This window comes from Falco biarmicus, chromosome 4 (assembly GCF_023638135.1).
Source record: "Falco biarmicus isolate bFalBia1 chromosome 4, bFalBia1.pri, whole genome shotgun sequence".
NCBI classification, from domain to species: Eukaryota; Metazoa; Chordata; class Aves; order Falconiformes; family Falconidae; genus Falco; species Falco biarmicus.
The window spans coordinates 11,240,146-11,255,536 of NC_079291.1; the positions used below are offsets into that span (position 1 = coordinate 11,240,146).

General features: G+C 39.3%; 1 long non-coding RNA gene across 3 annotated transcripts in view; it reads right to left on the reverse strand.

The window, feature by feature from the left end:
- Positions 1 to 427: 427 nt before the first annotated feature.
- Positions 428 to 15,391, reverse strand: part of LOC130149243 (uncharacterized) — a 31,018-nt gene continuing 16,054 nt past the window's right edge. For 2 of the 3 annotated variants that reach the window (XR_008821839.1, XR_008821841.1), the window contains one exon: positions 428 to 3,616. This is a non-coding gene — a long non-coding RNA (uncharacterized LOC130149243). The remainder of the gene's footprint in view (positions 3,617 to 15,391) is intronic. The other variant, XR_008821840.1, reaches the window with a different exon arrangement.

The following is a 15,391-nucleotide window of genomic DNA, read 5'->3' on the forward strand; positions in this document are numbered from 1 at the left end:
CCATATAGGATATCCAATAAGTCTATGCCAAATAAAGCAGTGTATTATGTTGATTGAAAAACATTTAGCATACTCAGATTTATTCTTTGATCATAGACTATGATGGTATTGTCAAGATAAGTATAAAAGGCACATTTAAAATTACTTTAGCTTAAATATTTAAACATTACTATTTCTAAATCCAAATGTATATAGAGATGTTCTAAATCATATGAGCTGCTAAAAAGAAACTCTAAGATTTTCCTATAGTTTTTGACTCAACTAGCTGAACATGGCAAAATATATCACAATATTTTGATAAAACATTAAAACATGACCATTACAATGCACTATCTACCGTGGAGGGCTCTTTAGTCAGTAACTCCTGTGTTAAGCTAGAAACATATATAATTCAGGCAAATCTCGGAAAGAAATGACAATTCAGACCTTGCACTTAAAGCACTGTATTCTTTAGTGTAAACCAGCAATGCAAGATTCATTTCACATTTAAAAATTAAACAAACACCTAGAAATCCAAGTTATGACAGCAATTACAAAATGAAGACTTTCAGAAAATGCAGCTAATTTTCCTTTACCCAGTTATGTTCAGCCTTACTTAAAAATTAATATATATGTAGAGGCATATTGCATTTTTCCAGGAAAAGAGGCATAGTATGTTTTCTTACTTCACACTGCAGTAGAAGCGGCCACATCTGCTCACCTCAGAAAGCAGATGGATGTTCAAACACTGTATCAAAGTATATATATTTCAAGGAGAAAATTTAACTGCCTGGGTGTCACAGTTTAATTCAATATAGCTGAAGCAGGAAGATTAGAATTTTAAAAAAATTTCCTGAGTTAATTGATTGATGAATAACAGCTTCCAAGAGCAGACCTTTATTCATCTCATTTCATATACCCTGATCTGAAATTCACTCAGATTACCTGAAGTTATAAAAAAAATGATAACTAAGGACACACTGAAGTGTGCACTGCACACTTGCAGTTTCTATTTTCTAGCATTTTTCTGGGATTTTAATTTACTGGAGATACATGACTAGAATACTTATTTCTATAGAACTACTTTTAGAGCTTGCGTCAAGTAATATTAAGAGCAAGTATTTCCCCACAGTGTTTCTGTGAAGAGCAATAATGACCTGGTGCCATTTCCCTCTCTCAGGAGAGAGAAACTTTTTACAACTCTCAACCATAGACAAATGGCAAAGCTTCTTAGCTCCAATGATAAACATTTTTATAGAGATGGTTATTGATGCAAATGCTTCTGTGTTTTCTGCCAGATTAGCTTTCCTGCCCAATAGCTTATACAATTGAAGAGGTGTTTGCTAAAATGTTAGTTATATAGGTACAAACAACAACGGAAGAACAGCAGCATGAAGTCTGGAACGTGAAATCTATACACATCATAAGTTATTGTGGATCTATTTGATTTTATCACTGCCAAATGGTTTTAAAACATTGGATTCCTTTCACTTGTGCATCCCCTGCAAGCATATAAATGTCAACTCGTTCAATTATAGACACCTAATAGCAGGCAGCAAATTGTCTAAATAGTAAAAAGGAAATTTAAAAGGTTTTGAGATAGCAAGAGTCAATTAGAAACATAATAAAAAGCATAAAGCTTTGGAATATAGTTAAGATTGTGTCTCCTTAAAGAATGATCTACGATGCATCATATTCAGCAGCTCCATAGCTTGCAATGCACTTATTTGAACTGGATACAGCCCTGTACAGAACGTACATGTTTTCATAGGGACAGTGTGATGGGATGTTCCACACTGATTAGGCATGTCATGCTCTGATTACATTTAGCCCTTCACTGGGCAGTGAATGAAGACAGGAAAAATATCTTCCTAGTCACCCAGGCTGGCTGAATGAACATTCAATCTGTGAAGAACTGAAGGAAAAATTAAAGTACATGGAGAACCTGGGGTTGTTTTTTTAGCAAAATCCTAAAACATGTGCTGTTCACACAAATTTATATATAAAAAAATGAGTATTTGTTCTTCCAAAATAAATAAATGTTTTGCAATAGAACTCCATCATCTCTGACGCTGAGCATAGTGGATTTCTTCTGTCACAAGAGTGATGGAGTTTTAAGCAAGCCATATCATGTAGTTATTATCAACATCCATATATATTCAATTGGGCAGGCAATTTTTTTTTTTTTTCACTGATATTGGCTTCCATAAGCTCTATGGATAGGCCTTTTTGTCTTCTGGAATGTTCATAATACTATTGGGAAATTGATTTCTAAATTATAAATGAGGCAGGCTCATTTATAATAAACAGGTTTTTTTAAAAGATCAGGTCTTTGGAAGTCAGTTTCTAACATTAATATGAACTGTCATTGTAAGGAGTTTGTTGAGCACAGCTAGAGCAAAGAAGATGAGCAAAGTACAGAACAACACCACTATAGAAGAGGACATAACTGAACAGAACAGATAAAATGGGATGCCAAAAAATATATGGTATGAGAAGTCAGAAGGTTCAAGAAACTATGAACTTTAAAATTATTGTTTCACTTACAGCTTGATAGTCATAATAAGTTGTCATCTAACTGGTATCATCAAAACAAGTGACTAGCTGAGTTTACTAGCTGTAAATAGGCAGCTGCGTAGAAATGGCCTAAAGCCCAGGTTCAAGCTGAATTTGTCACTTTTTCACAGTACTTTCCTGAAAAAGCCTATTCAAGGGTCAGGTCAGCTCTACAGCAACCCAACTAGTGCACCTAGTAAAGAATCCCCATGTAAGTACATAAGGTTATGCCTACTTGCTACATGGATGTGCTGCAGGACACTGTGACTGACCTGCCATCAGGCTGGCATCATATCATGGAGGTCAGCAAAATGAGATGGCTGAAGGTTCTTCCAGGAAGGCCCCACTGAAGTCCTACTGCAAAGCCAAATGGTTTGTGTGAGCTCAAGCTTCAGCTCAAGGAAAACTGCTTGTAACAGAGATACACAATTTCAAGGTTTCAAAGCATTTTGGGGCCACACAGCTCTCATACAATGTGTAGGTATGCCCAGGGGCTATTAACAGTTGTAGTATCTTTGTATCTACCTCCTAAGTCCAATAAATAAGTATGTCACATGGCCAAATATCACTTTATATGTTCCAGTGACTGTTACCCACAAATTTGTCCCTCCTTAGGTTATTGTTTTTCTTCCTTTAGGCCCCAGTTTTGCAGAGTTCCAGAGCTGTATCACGAGGATGCCATTAGACTCAAGACCTTACAGTCAAATCGGTTTGGAAAAGAGACTGTGATATAGATGTCTACAATGCCGAGGGTTTCAGGATACTTGAGTTTGCTGTAATTAAAAACACACACACACACACAAAAACCCAAACCAAAACAAAAAAAGAAAAACTAACAGAAAAGCAAACAGAAAATAAAGCAACATGAAAGCAGTAGAAGGTTACATTCTCTACAAAAGATTTCTTTCACACATTAAACTATTGAAGTTACTTGGAATTAGCTGGTCTGTAGAAAACATTCCTCTGGTCCCCATTCTTCTTCTTCTTTCTGTTCTCTTCTTTGGAGTTGCGAAGGCACCCAGAAATGGGCTCTTGTCCACTTCAATCGCATCTTCACTTCAGAATCAACTAGAAGTCAGCACTATTGGCAAAGAAAAGAATAGAACATTTCAAGAGAAAGTAATCTTACTTGCAAACCTTCATCAATCTAATTTTTGTTTCTTGTTTGCATTCCGGAAACAATACTTTTACGTTGCCACTATATCCTTGCAACAATTATAATCTTCAGGTGTCTATTTTTTTAAACTAATGCTTTTTATTCATAAATAAAAATGGGATTGAAAAAAGAATGCTGGCAAAGCTAGTAAAAGAAAAAGCCTTTTAAGCAAAAGCATTCTGGTCATCATTCTCCTAAAATGAATATAGAAGAAAACCTTTAATATGGTGTCTTAATACTATAAACAAGAGTTAACTGCTTCCCAAGAGCAGTGGCATGAAGGTGCCACAATATTAGCAGTATCGCAGCAAGTAACAGGCTCTGATGTGACAGAATAATAATAGAAAATACATCTATTTCAGGAAGAAAACATACTAACTTGTAGACAATTTCACACAGTGGAGAGATACTGAAAACAACTTAAACTGGCTTCCTAAGAAAGATGGTAGGATATTAGCCTACTGCCTCTCTTTCCTGAGAGACACAACCAAGTGCATTACAAAGAAGAATATGAGACGAGTGCTATTTTTGAAAAAGGGTGGTTAACTATTTCCACTAATACTAATAACACTTGGGTCTTCATATAAAGTTTTCCATCTCACAGCACTTTGCAAATGTTGTTTTACAGTGCATTTCAGCCAGGGAATTAAAAAGAAAAGCACTGTCAAAGGGAGGAAAAAACATGCCCAAACCATTTCTGTTACTGCCAAGAACACTCATCTCCTGTGTCCTCATCCTTACAAGTTCACACCTAGAGAAGGCTGAGTATCAGAGTTATGGAGGGAAGGGTAAAGGGAAACAGGCTGACTGGAAGGAAGCAGTGATGGGAAAATAAGGGGCAGGAAAACCTTGGAGGAAGTACAGTCTGATAGAACAGAACGTGGAAAGCTCACACAGTTTGGAGGGCCAAGACCCAGAGGTAAAGATGGTTCATGAACATTCATATAGACTGCCAACCACCTTGGCTAGTAGACCACAGATATGACAACCCTGCACTGCACTACGTAGTTCTAGTGGGGTATACGGCACCTGTTGCACAATGAATAACGTTTCACCATGATCTAGGGGACAAAATAAAGAAGCATCTAACTGAAGCTGCTAGGAAGTTTAGTAGACAACAGGTAATCCTCTACACTACGGATGGGTTTGCTTTTCCCACAACTGCTAAATGAGAAAAGGCCCTACTTAGCTCCTAGGCTAGTGGAAGACAGTTTTGGTCCACCTGTCAATATTAAGAAGTGTATTTCTTTCCATTATATCATTATTCTGCTACAGGGATCAAGGAATGAAAGAAAAACTCTGCTGTGCAATTCACTAGAGCAGAATACAAAGTTCCTCTTCCAAAATATCCCTCAAGCAACATCTCTGCTTTGTGTCCATCGCTAGTAGAAACTATAGTCTGTCATATGGAGTTCACTCTAGACACTGCATTGGCTCAGTTCCAGCAATTACCTGGAAAACACTGTTTCAGCTACTAAATCTTCAGTTTTAATGAACTTACAAAACCAAATCATCCCCAGCAGTGAACAACTGCACTCCTCAGTGTTTAGGCCTCATAGGAACAGTGACTGCATGTGTCACCCCACAAGGCCTACTCTCTCTTAGACAGCTCTTCACCATCCCTAGAAGTCAGGCTTTATACTTAAAGTTAATCCCTCTGAATTTAGGCAAGGTTTTAAAGATGGAACAGTGCCCCAGTTGCTACAGTTTCCTTCACACCAAGAAAAAAAAAAAAAAAAAAGGGGGAAAAAAAAGGAAAAAGCTGAAAAAACTGCTAGGGACCTCAGCAGTGCAATTTCTAGATAATACTGCTGTTTAAATGAACAACAATGCCAAAAACATTTATTTCTAAGATCTTCAATTCTAGCCACGCTTGAGCTCTGCAAAATAAATTGCACACTAGGAAAAAAGCAAAATACAGTAGATCCATTCACCTTTTCTATAGTAGATCTCTATTCTGATGCAATGCTCCCCCTTGTTTAGTAATGTGGGAAGGACTGCAATTTCCTGTTGTATCAATCCCAAGGAATGCAAGTCCCTGCTAAGAAACACAAAATCTGTGGTAAAAATCCCTGTTACAAATATGACGCTTAGAGAAGCAATGTGCAAGAGGCTTCAAGTGTTTAGTTACTATCTAGCCATGTAGAATGTAGCACATAACACTGAAAACATCACTTTTTCACCAGACGCTCATTCTACCATCTCATATTAATTCTATCACCAGGTATTTAACCCTATCTGACCAGACTCCCCTATGTCTTACCCCTGTGCAATTATTTACACTTATTTTAATTTGCAATAAAGAGTAGGTAAGGTGGCCATCCAGTACTGATGGGACATATAACATCCTCTTTGTAATAGAACAAAGTGCTATGCATTGAAGAATTTTTAAAAATACCCAAATACTTAAATATCGATATAGCACCACATAGACAAATTGAATAAAATGTATAGCAAAAAACCTACTTGGAGACAAATATTTTTGTCTTAGCAAACTGCGGATTTAATCTTGAAGAAGTCTAAAGCACATTGTTAAAAATAATCTTTCCAGAGCAGACATAAACATTCAGGTAAACTTCTGTTTACTTCTACTATTGTTTGATCATTGTTGTCACCAAGAGCCGAAGTAACGGACCACGAATTCACATCACCTTAACTCAGGGGTCCTCAAACAAACGGCCCACAGGCCGGATACGGCCCCCCAGGGTCCTGTCCTCAATCTGGCCCCCGGTATTTACAGACCCCCCCCTGCTGGGGGTTGGGGGGGGAAACCAAGCAGCTGCAGATGACTGCCTGCCACTTCCTCCGCGCGCCGCCCCCCTGGTTAAAAAGTTTGAGGACCCCTGCTTTAACTACTGAAAAATTAACATTTACTATGGAATTGAGCTTACTTGTATGTTGTCAAAGGTCATTTTCAAAGGTTTCAGGGCAGAAAACGGAACACTTGATGTCATCAAAAGTGAGATAAATGACTGGTGTCTGCCCCTAATACAGTGCCATACTTCTGCAGTTAACAATACTGTGAAGAAACCAAGCCATATTTGCCATAGAATTTTGCTTTGTATCCCGTATCTTCACTCCCTGTCTTGTTTGCATAACTCTGTTGCCTTGTATAAATACACAATATATACATTTTTCTAAGGAGAATACATCTGGGGTTTTTTGCTTTCCCATAAAGTTTGAACTGTCTTTAGCTTGGTAGAATTAAGATGCATGTAGGAAAAAAAAATTTTTAAAAAAAGCCTTTACATTATTCAACAATTTTACATGAGTACAGAACTGGGAAAAACACATCTTTGAAGCGCACATACCATCATACTGTGGCATTATATTACCAGGTGGTTATAAAACATGATGCTATGTGAAATGATGATACACCTGTGTCACACAGAGGCGCTGTGCTGGACCTTGTTCACACCAACAAGGAGGGGCTAGTGAGGAAAGAGAAGCTCACTGGCAGCCTTGACTGCAGTGACTATGAAATGGTGGAGTTCAAGATCCTTAGGGAAGCAAGGAGGGCACACAGCAAGTTCACTACCCCGGCCTTCAAGAGAGCAGACTTTGGCCTCTTCAGTGATCTGCTTGGTAGAGTACCACAGGATGAAGCCCAGGAGGGAAGAAGGGCCCAAGAAATCTGGTTAATAGTCAAGGATCACCTCCCCCAAGCTCAAGAGCAATGTGTCCCAACAAAGAGGAAGTCTGGCAAAAAACTAGGAGGCCTGCATGGATGAACACGGAGCTCCTGGACAAACTCAAACACAAAAAGGAAGCCTAGAGAGGGTGGAAGCAAGGACAGGTAGCCTGGGAGGAATACAGAAAAGTTGTCCAAGCAGCCAGGGATCAGGTTAGGAAAGATAAAGCCCAGATAGAATTAAATCTGGCCAGGGATACCAAGGGCAACAAGAAAAGCTTTTATAGGTACATCGGTGATAAAAGGAAGACCAAGGAAAATGTGGGCCATCTCCAGAGTGAAATGGAAGACCTATTTACCTGGGATAGGGAGAAAGCTGACGTACTTAATTTTTTTGCCTCAGTCTTCATCAGCAAGCGTTCCAGCCACACCACCCAAGCCACAGAAGGCAAAGGCAGTGACTGAGAGAATGTACTGCTCACTATCAGAGAAGATCAGGTTCAAAAACACCTAAGGTGCACAAGTTCATGGGGCCTGATGAGATGCATCTGTGCGTCCTAAGGGAACTGGTGGATGAAGTGGCTAAGCTGCTATCCATCATATTTGAGAAGCTGTGACAGTCTGGTGAAGTTCCCACTGACTGGAAAAGGGGAAACGTAACCCCCATTTTTTTAAAAAAGGAAAAAGACCCAGGAAACTACAGGCTGGTCAGTCTCACCTCTGTGCCCAGCAATATCATGGAGCAGATCCTCCTGGAAACTATGCTAAGGCACATGGAATACAAGGAGGTGATTGGTGACAGCCAACATGGCTTCACTAAGGGCAAATTGTGCCTGACAAATTTGGTGGTCTCTTACAATGGGTTTACAGCATTAGTAGATAAGAGAAGGGCAATTGACATCATCTACCTGGACTTGTGCAAAGGTTTTGACACTGTCCCACACAACATCCTTGTCTCTAAACTGGAAAGACATGGATTTGATGGGTGGAACACTTGGTGAATAAGGAGTTGGCTGGAGGGGTCGCACTCCAAGAGCTGTGGTTGACGGCTCAATGCCCAAGTGGAAACCAGTGACGAGTAGCTTCCTCAGGGGTTCATACTGGGACCAGTGCTGTTCAGCATCTTTGTGGGTGACACGGATAGTGGGATCGAGTGCGCCCTCAGCAGCTTTGCTGACAACACTGAGCTGTGTGGTGCAGTCAATGTGCTGGAGGGAAGGGATGCCATCCAGAGGGGCCTTGGCAGGCTGGGGGGGTGGGCCTGTACAAACCTCATGGAGTTCAACAAGGGCAAGCACAAGGTCCTGCACCTGGGTCAGGGGCAACCAACCCTCGGTATCAATACAGGCTGGGAGGAGAATCTATTGAGAGCAGCCCTGAGGAGAAGGACTTGGGGGTGTTGGTGGATGAGAAGCTCAACATGACCTGGCAATGTGCACTTGCAGCCCAGCAAGCCAACCGTACCCTGGTCTGCATCAAAAGAAGCGTGGCCAGCAGGTCTGTGGAGACGATTCTCCCCTGTTGCTCTCATGAGACCCCACCTGGAGTACCGCGTTCAGCTCTGGGGGCCCCAGCATAAGAAAGACGTGGACCTGATGGAGTGAGTCCAGAGGAGGGCCTCAAAGATGATCACAGGGCTGGAGCCCATCTCCTATGAAGACAGGCTGAGAGAGTTGGGGTTGTTCAGCCTGCAGAAGCAAAGGCTCTGAGAAGACCTTATAGCAGCCTTCCAGCACCTAGAGGGGGCTTATAAGAAAGATGGGGATAGACTTTTTTAGCAGGGGCTGTAGCGATAGGACAAGGGGCAGTGGCTTTAAACTACAAGGGGATATATTTAGGATAGATATAAGGAAGAAATTCTTTACAATGAGAGTGGTGAGACGCTGGAACAGGTTTTCCAGAGCAGCTGTGGATGCCCCATCCCTGGAAGTGTTCCAGGCCAGGCTGGATGGGGCTTTGAGCAACCTGGTCTGGTGGAAGGTGTCCCTGCCCATGGCAGGGGGATTGGAACTGGGTGATCTTTAAGGTCCCTTCCAACTCAAACCATTCTGTTTCTATGACAGAGAATGTTAGCTGCTTTGGAATAGTATCACTTGCTGTTCTGAGAAAGAAAAATTCCAAGATATCAGGAAACTTACATAATGGCTGCATCCAACACTGAAGAAAATTACTTGAAATAGTTTCAACTTCACCACCCAGAGCATACATTAAATGCATTATCTGTATTGAGCTCTGCTGCATCTCTAAATTTAGTGAAATGCGGTTTTCACCGAGGCTAATGAAACTGGTAATCCCTATGGAAAGTGAAATTTCAGCATTTTCTTTATTCAGTGGCTTCTTATTTTCCCACCAGACCACCTCAGGCTATGATTTATCAGAGCTGAGAAGCTAAGGTTTGAGGGCCTTTTTAAATATGTGGATAGGAAAACTTTTTGGAAAACTTGGTGTTGAAGGAAGAAGTGATAATGATGCTATTGCACTACTACAGACTCAGAACAAGGGTAGTAGGCACCTAGCCACTGAAATGGCCTTCTTTTGTCTGAGGTCTAAAATAGAAGTGTAATTAGCAGAAGCTTTTCCAAAGATTATTGGGTTGGTTTTTTTCCCACAAGAGGAAAAGCCTATACTCCTATTTCAGTGGGATGTGGAGCTGTAGTTCTGCATAATGCTAGGTCACATAGCAGTAAACATTCCTTCTGTCTTAACTGTGGGCACGTAACCACAGTTCTATTGAACTTCCTAGATGACACAATTTGGAGCTTATATTGGTTTCATGCTTTTGTGATAACTCTATGTCACTACAGATGCAGCTGCTTCCCCCCAAAATTGAAGTGATACAGATCATCCATCCCCAGCTAGCATAAAGTCAACAGGAGCAAACCTAGCCTGCAAAAAAATTTCAGAGAAGTCTGAGCCATGTGAGTGGGGCGTTTTGTCTTGTGGCCAGGGTGGTTTCCATCCAAGACTAAGAGCTCTAATGTTGGATTTACTGTATCACCATGTTATAGCTCATACACAGATCCAAAGATCAAAGAATCCATGTGATGCTCAGTAAAAAGTTATGAGGATGGGACTTACCTCTAGTTTAAGACATCCAACATAGGGTTCTACATGTGAGTTAGATGTCCTCACTCCCACTGTAGTTAGTGGAGAACTGATCAATATTACCGATAGAATCCAAAAGCAATTCAGCTCAAAAGTCTGTTCTGAATTTGGCAGCTCTTAAGGCCAGCATGGGTAAGAGCACTGTTTCTGTGCCCATTTGTATGCAAATGAATGATGCATCTGTCAACCCACTTCATTACTTTCAGCTCCTGAACACAAATGACCAAGGGCCCACGCGTAGCAGGATTAATCATACAGCTTTGTCACAAGGCTGAAATTCACATCCCTACATACCATAAGGGCCACTCTACTTCCACAGCGTGATCCCTATGTATCTGTACTTCATCTCTGTGTCTTTACATCAAAGATCCACTTAAAAGCAAACAAAACAGAAGCATAACAGTTCAGATTTGGTTTCACACCAAAGCTCAAATCGTATAATTTCCTATCAGCATTAAGTCCTCTTGGAGAAATATATAATGGCATAAGCACATAAAATTACCTAAATGCCTGAGGTACTGAGCTGCCTGCTGAAGCATATACTGATGCTATACATCCTGTAGGCAGCTTTTGATGACTGACACCCAAGAAAACCAGTATGGAATTTAAATCTCCCCCTACGCAGACTTCTCAAGCTCTCCATCCAATAATTACACCTCAGCATTACAGCAAGCTTCAAGCACCTTTTGAAGCTGTGACATTTAACTGAAAATGGTTCACCTGTCAGCAAAAGTTTGTACGAAGATGCTAAAGATATCCCCTGCAGATCAACTTAAAAGCTTTTCAGTTTGATTAATCGCTGAGAGTCTGATTGTATTAGTATTAGCTAATTGATTTGGGGAACAAAAACCTATTGCCTTAGGTTTAGCCTGTCTTACAACTGCCCTATAGTTTGCTGGTAAAGCTGAATAGTCAGAGACAAAGTCTTACCAGATGCAGCAGAGACTGAAAATTGGATGTTTTCCAGCTCAGCAATTGGTATAGACGCTATCTGGATTATGCAGTCCCTTATTAAGAAGTGTCAAGGATTAGCCAGAACTAAAAACACTTGTGGGATTAGGGATTTATTTATACGGGGACAATCAGGAAAGTGAATTAACTAAAAATGTTACTTTAAAGAGAAGCTGTAAAACTGCATTAAACCCTAATGTGGATGTTCTCCTTTAGAATTACATTTGAATGATCTAACTTCACTGTAGAAGTAAATTAAATTAAATTAGGACCACTTGAATTCTGGATAAGAAGGTCCTTGGAGGTTTTAATGATGTTTAACTGATCTATTTCTAAGTCACATCTTTGGTTGACTCACATTAATTTTCATGAATTGCTCCATATCAAGACAAATCTCAAGTCCTGAAATGAGGAAACTCTACAAAAAGAAAAGTGACTGCTAAATTAATGGGAACAAAACATTTCTAAAAACAGTTGCAACATGGCTTGTTCATCTGCAAAGGCAACAAATAGTAAGTAATCACAATGACTCCAGACCTGTATACTGAAGAACAAGATTCAGGAACAAATAAGTCTTCTTGTGACACTCAAGTGAGGCTCCCTTCTGTACTTCTCACATTGTTGTTTAGCTACTCTTACACCAATATTTTAGATTTTAGGAAACTTCAACAATTGTGGAAGGCATTTAGATCAAAGTTAAGATTTATAATTAAAGAGCTGTAAACTATTGACATTTCAAGAAAGCAGCTTTTTTTTTTTTTCATTCCAACATTCAACTGTTGGAGTCGAACAAAACAAAACACAAACCTCTTCTTTTTTTTTCATTTCTGTAATCTGTGTAATCCATCATCGACAACTTCTACCCAGTCTAGTTATTGTGTGGTATTAGAAAGCCAATGGGACAAATGGATGTTCAACAACCCAAACATCCCATTTCCAGAGGGGAAGGAACCGCATGGCTTTATAGTATAATTGATACGTGAGTCAAAGTATGCACCAGTTTGTTTATTGTAAATTCAGCGAACTTACCATTGTCATCTTTCTATTGTGTATCAAGTTCCTTCTGTGCTTCTACTTTCTATAGAACAAATGCTATTACAGATACTCATATTTGGGGTGTGCATAAGACTTCATTCCCTCATACAAGGCTTCCTTGTCCTCAAGAGGTAATGTAAGAATATGCATTTTAAATTTTAATACTAGGCATCATAAATAGGCTTTCCTTACAAAGAGATAGTTTCTCGAGTTCCTCATATGACATGCAGTAATGAGCATCATATCACTGTAGACAGGTTATAGTAATTACAGTTCAGAGAATATCTCTATACTTAAGAGGTGAAAAAAAGGCTGGAACCAGGCTAAAGGATACTGAGCCATTGCTTCAATTCCCTTTGTCTTCACCACTGTCAGTAGCTAAGGGTAAAAGCATCCATATTATGTGTCAAAAGAAGCAAACTTGGATTTTCCTTGTGCACAGGATAATCTGGGAAGGCCTGACCTCTGTTGCTAATAGCAAACACATATTTAGATTAAAATACAGGTCTTAAAATATCTTGCTCTTGAACACATGCACCTACAAGGATGTCGTGTCTAATTTAGGCCTTTTGGGAGGCTTACTATTTTCACATCATATTTTACTGATGTCTTAGTATAGTTGCAGAAATAAAGTACATGTCAATTCAGTAACAACCATGCTTCAAAAACTTTCTCCTCACTTAAAAGAATAAAATAAAAAGATACTTCGTACCAAAATCCAAAGCCATTTCGTTATTTACATTATGTCTGAAACAACATTCATGCTACCAGTGTTGTTAAAGGAGCAGAAAAACTAAAAAGCTATAGCAAAGCTTACCTTAGCACTTTTTTCTTTTTCCATTATGGAATGAAGACTTCAGCATTTTCATTAATAATTCCTGTTGGTTGACTCATTACATCATCATTTTCATTAGAACGGAAATATAACTTTCCTATTACAGAGCAAAATGTACAAAAGTAGGGAGGGAGTTGCATTTATGAACAAGGTAGAGAATGCAATCTGTCTCTGAACTTCCAGGACAACACCAGGGGCTAAAACTAGAGGGGTTAAGGGGAGGAAAGTCTGCCAGCTTTAAAACTAAAGAGGAAGCTAATTTAACCTTGACTTCCTTAGTGTTTATGAAATCCTAGCATCCAAGCAGACCTTCAAATGAAAAAAACAACTCTGCTTCTCAGTTACTCTGGGGTGACAGGGACTGCAGAACAGAGACCATGGTTCTGCAATTCTGGTATGCTGTGCCCATCAGAATATCCTGATTGTATTTTCTACTGGAAAAGATAAGTTAATTGTTGCTTTTTTGGGCCCTGAACCAGTAATGGCTTAAGCACATACCTAAAGCCTTCTGATTTAAATACTGTATGTTTTTCAGGATTGTGATTGTCTTCTCGTTATGAGTTTGTTCAGACTCTTCCATGACAAATACAACAAACAAAACTGCAAAAGGCTGCCTGGTTCAGTAAAAAAAACCCCACATTGCTTTCTGCTGACTTAATGAGCTGGATCAGCTCATGAGTAGTTGAACAAGCAACAGCCCATAAAAAAGAGGTTGGACCATGGGCAGAAGTGGGACCAAGGTAGAACAGAATCTGAAATCCTCCTTTCAACAGTAGCAAACTACTAAACGGGCTTGGAGATCTCATCTCTTTGCAAGTTTTACAGACCTAAGTATGACATCTGAAACTACACAAGCTTCAATGCCTTTTTCTCTTCCCTTGCTTCCCAGGGCCACAGTTCTGCTAGATCTGTAAAAGGGAGCTGTTAAACCTTGCAAGATTTAGAAAAACAGTTGTTTGTTTGGTTTTTTTTTAATTAACGTTCAAGTACTTCTAGTAGCTTCAGGGCATCAACACAGTCTTATAGGGAAAGACCTGCCTACTTAACAATAACCCCGATGCTTTCTCATGCTAATCAAGAGTGTTAAGTCTCCAGACAAGACATTTTTTTTTTCAAAAAGCCAAGTCTTTTGCTGTAAAAATGACAATTCCTTTTCAGTTTCCATCCTCTCAAAAACCAGCTTCTGCAGTTAAACCTGAATCCTTTCCAAGTACTTTCTTTCGACTACACATCACACTCCAAAATTTAGAAGAAAAAAGTTTTCCTTTATGAAAGCCAACATTAAAAGCTTTTAATAAAAATTGTTTTACAACTTTAACCATAAACCTGCTACTGGAAGACTATATTTTCAAGGTGCACTGCAAAATATTTAGGGGGAGATGTACAGAAATTTGTCTGGATTTTTCTGTAAATAATTATCAACATGCACTGGCAGACTTCATTGGAATGCGCTAAAGAGCAGTAAAAAAATGTCTTTTTCTATCTATATTTAAATCAGACCTTTTTTCAAAAGCCCATTTCAGATCAGAAATTTTTTGCTTAAACCAACATTGGAAGAGATGAACTATTAAAAAAAAAAATCCCCACAAATGAAAAAAAGGATTATCCAATTTTATTTTCTACCCAGTTTTGATTAAAACTCAGTGATAAAAACCCTCAGATGCTATCCCACATAATAAATTGATATATAAGCAGCATCTGCAGAAATCCTAAAAATACATGCATCTTTCAATGCATATTAAATATCATACACCAAACTCATCAGCCTTCCACTGTGAAATAATACAAGTACAGGTCCCACAAGGTCCCACATGACAGTCTTTCATGCTGCCTTCTGCTTTTTTCCTGGACTAGAAATACTCTCATGACAGGTTCTTTTATAAAATTTATCATAAAAGGATAAAATTGATGGTATTTTCATTCTGATTGTTACCTCTACATACCCACAAATACATCAGTGGTTTTAAGCAGCTAAATCTTACCATTGATTGGAGAACAGAAAACAGATGTGTATGTGTGGAGGAAATGTAAGCATAGGAAGGAAGGAAAGCAGAACCAAATGTGAACACCGGCACACAAAATACGGTGGTAGCAAGTAGGGGATGTAACATATGATGGAACACTGCTCGTAATTTGAATATTC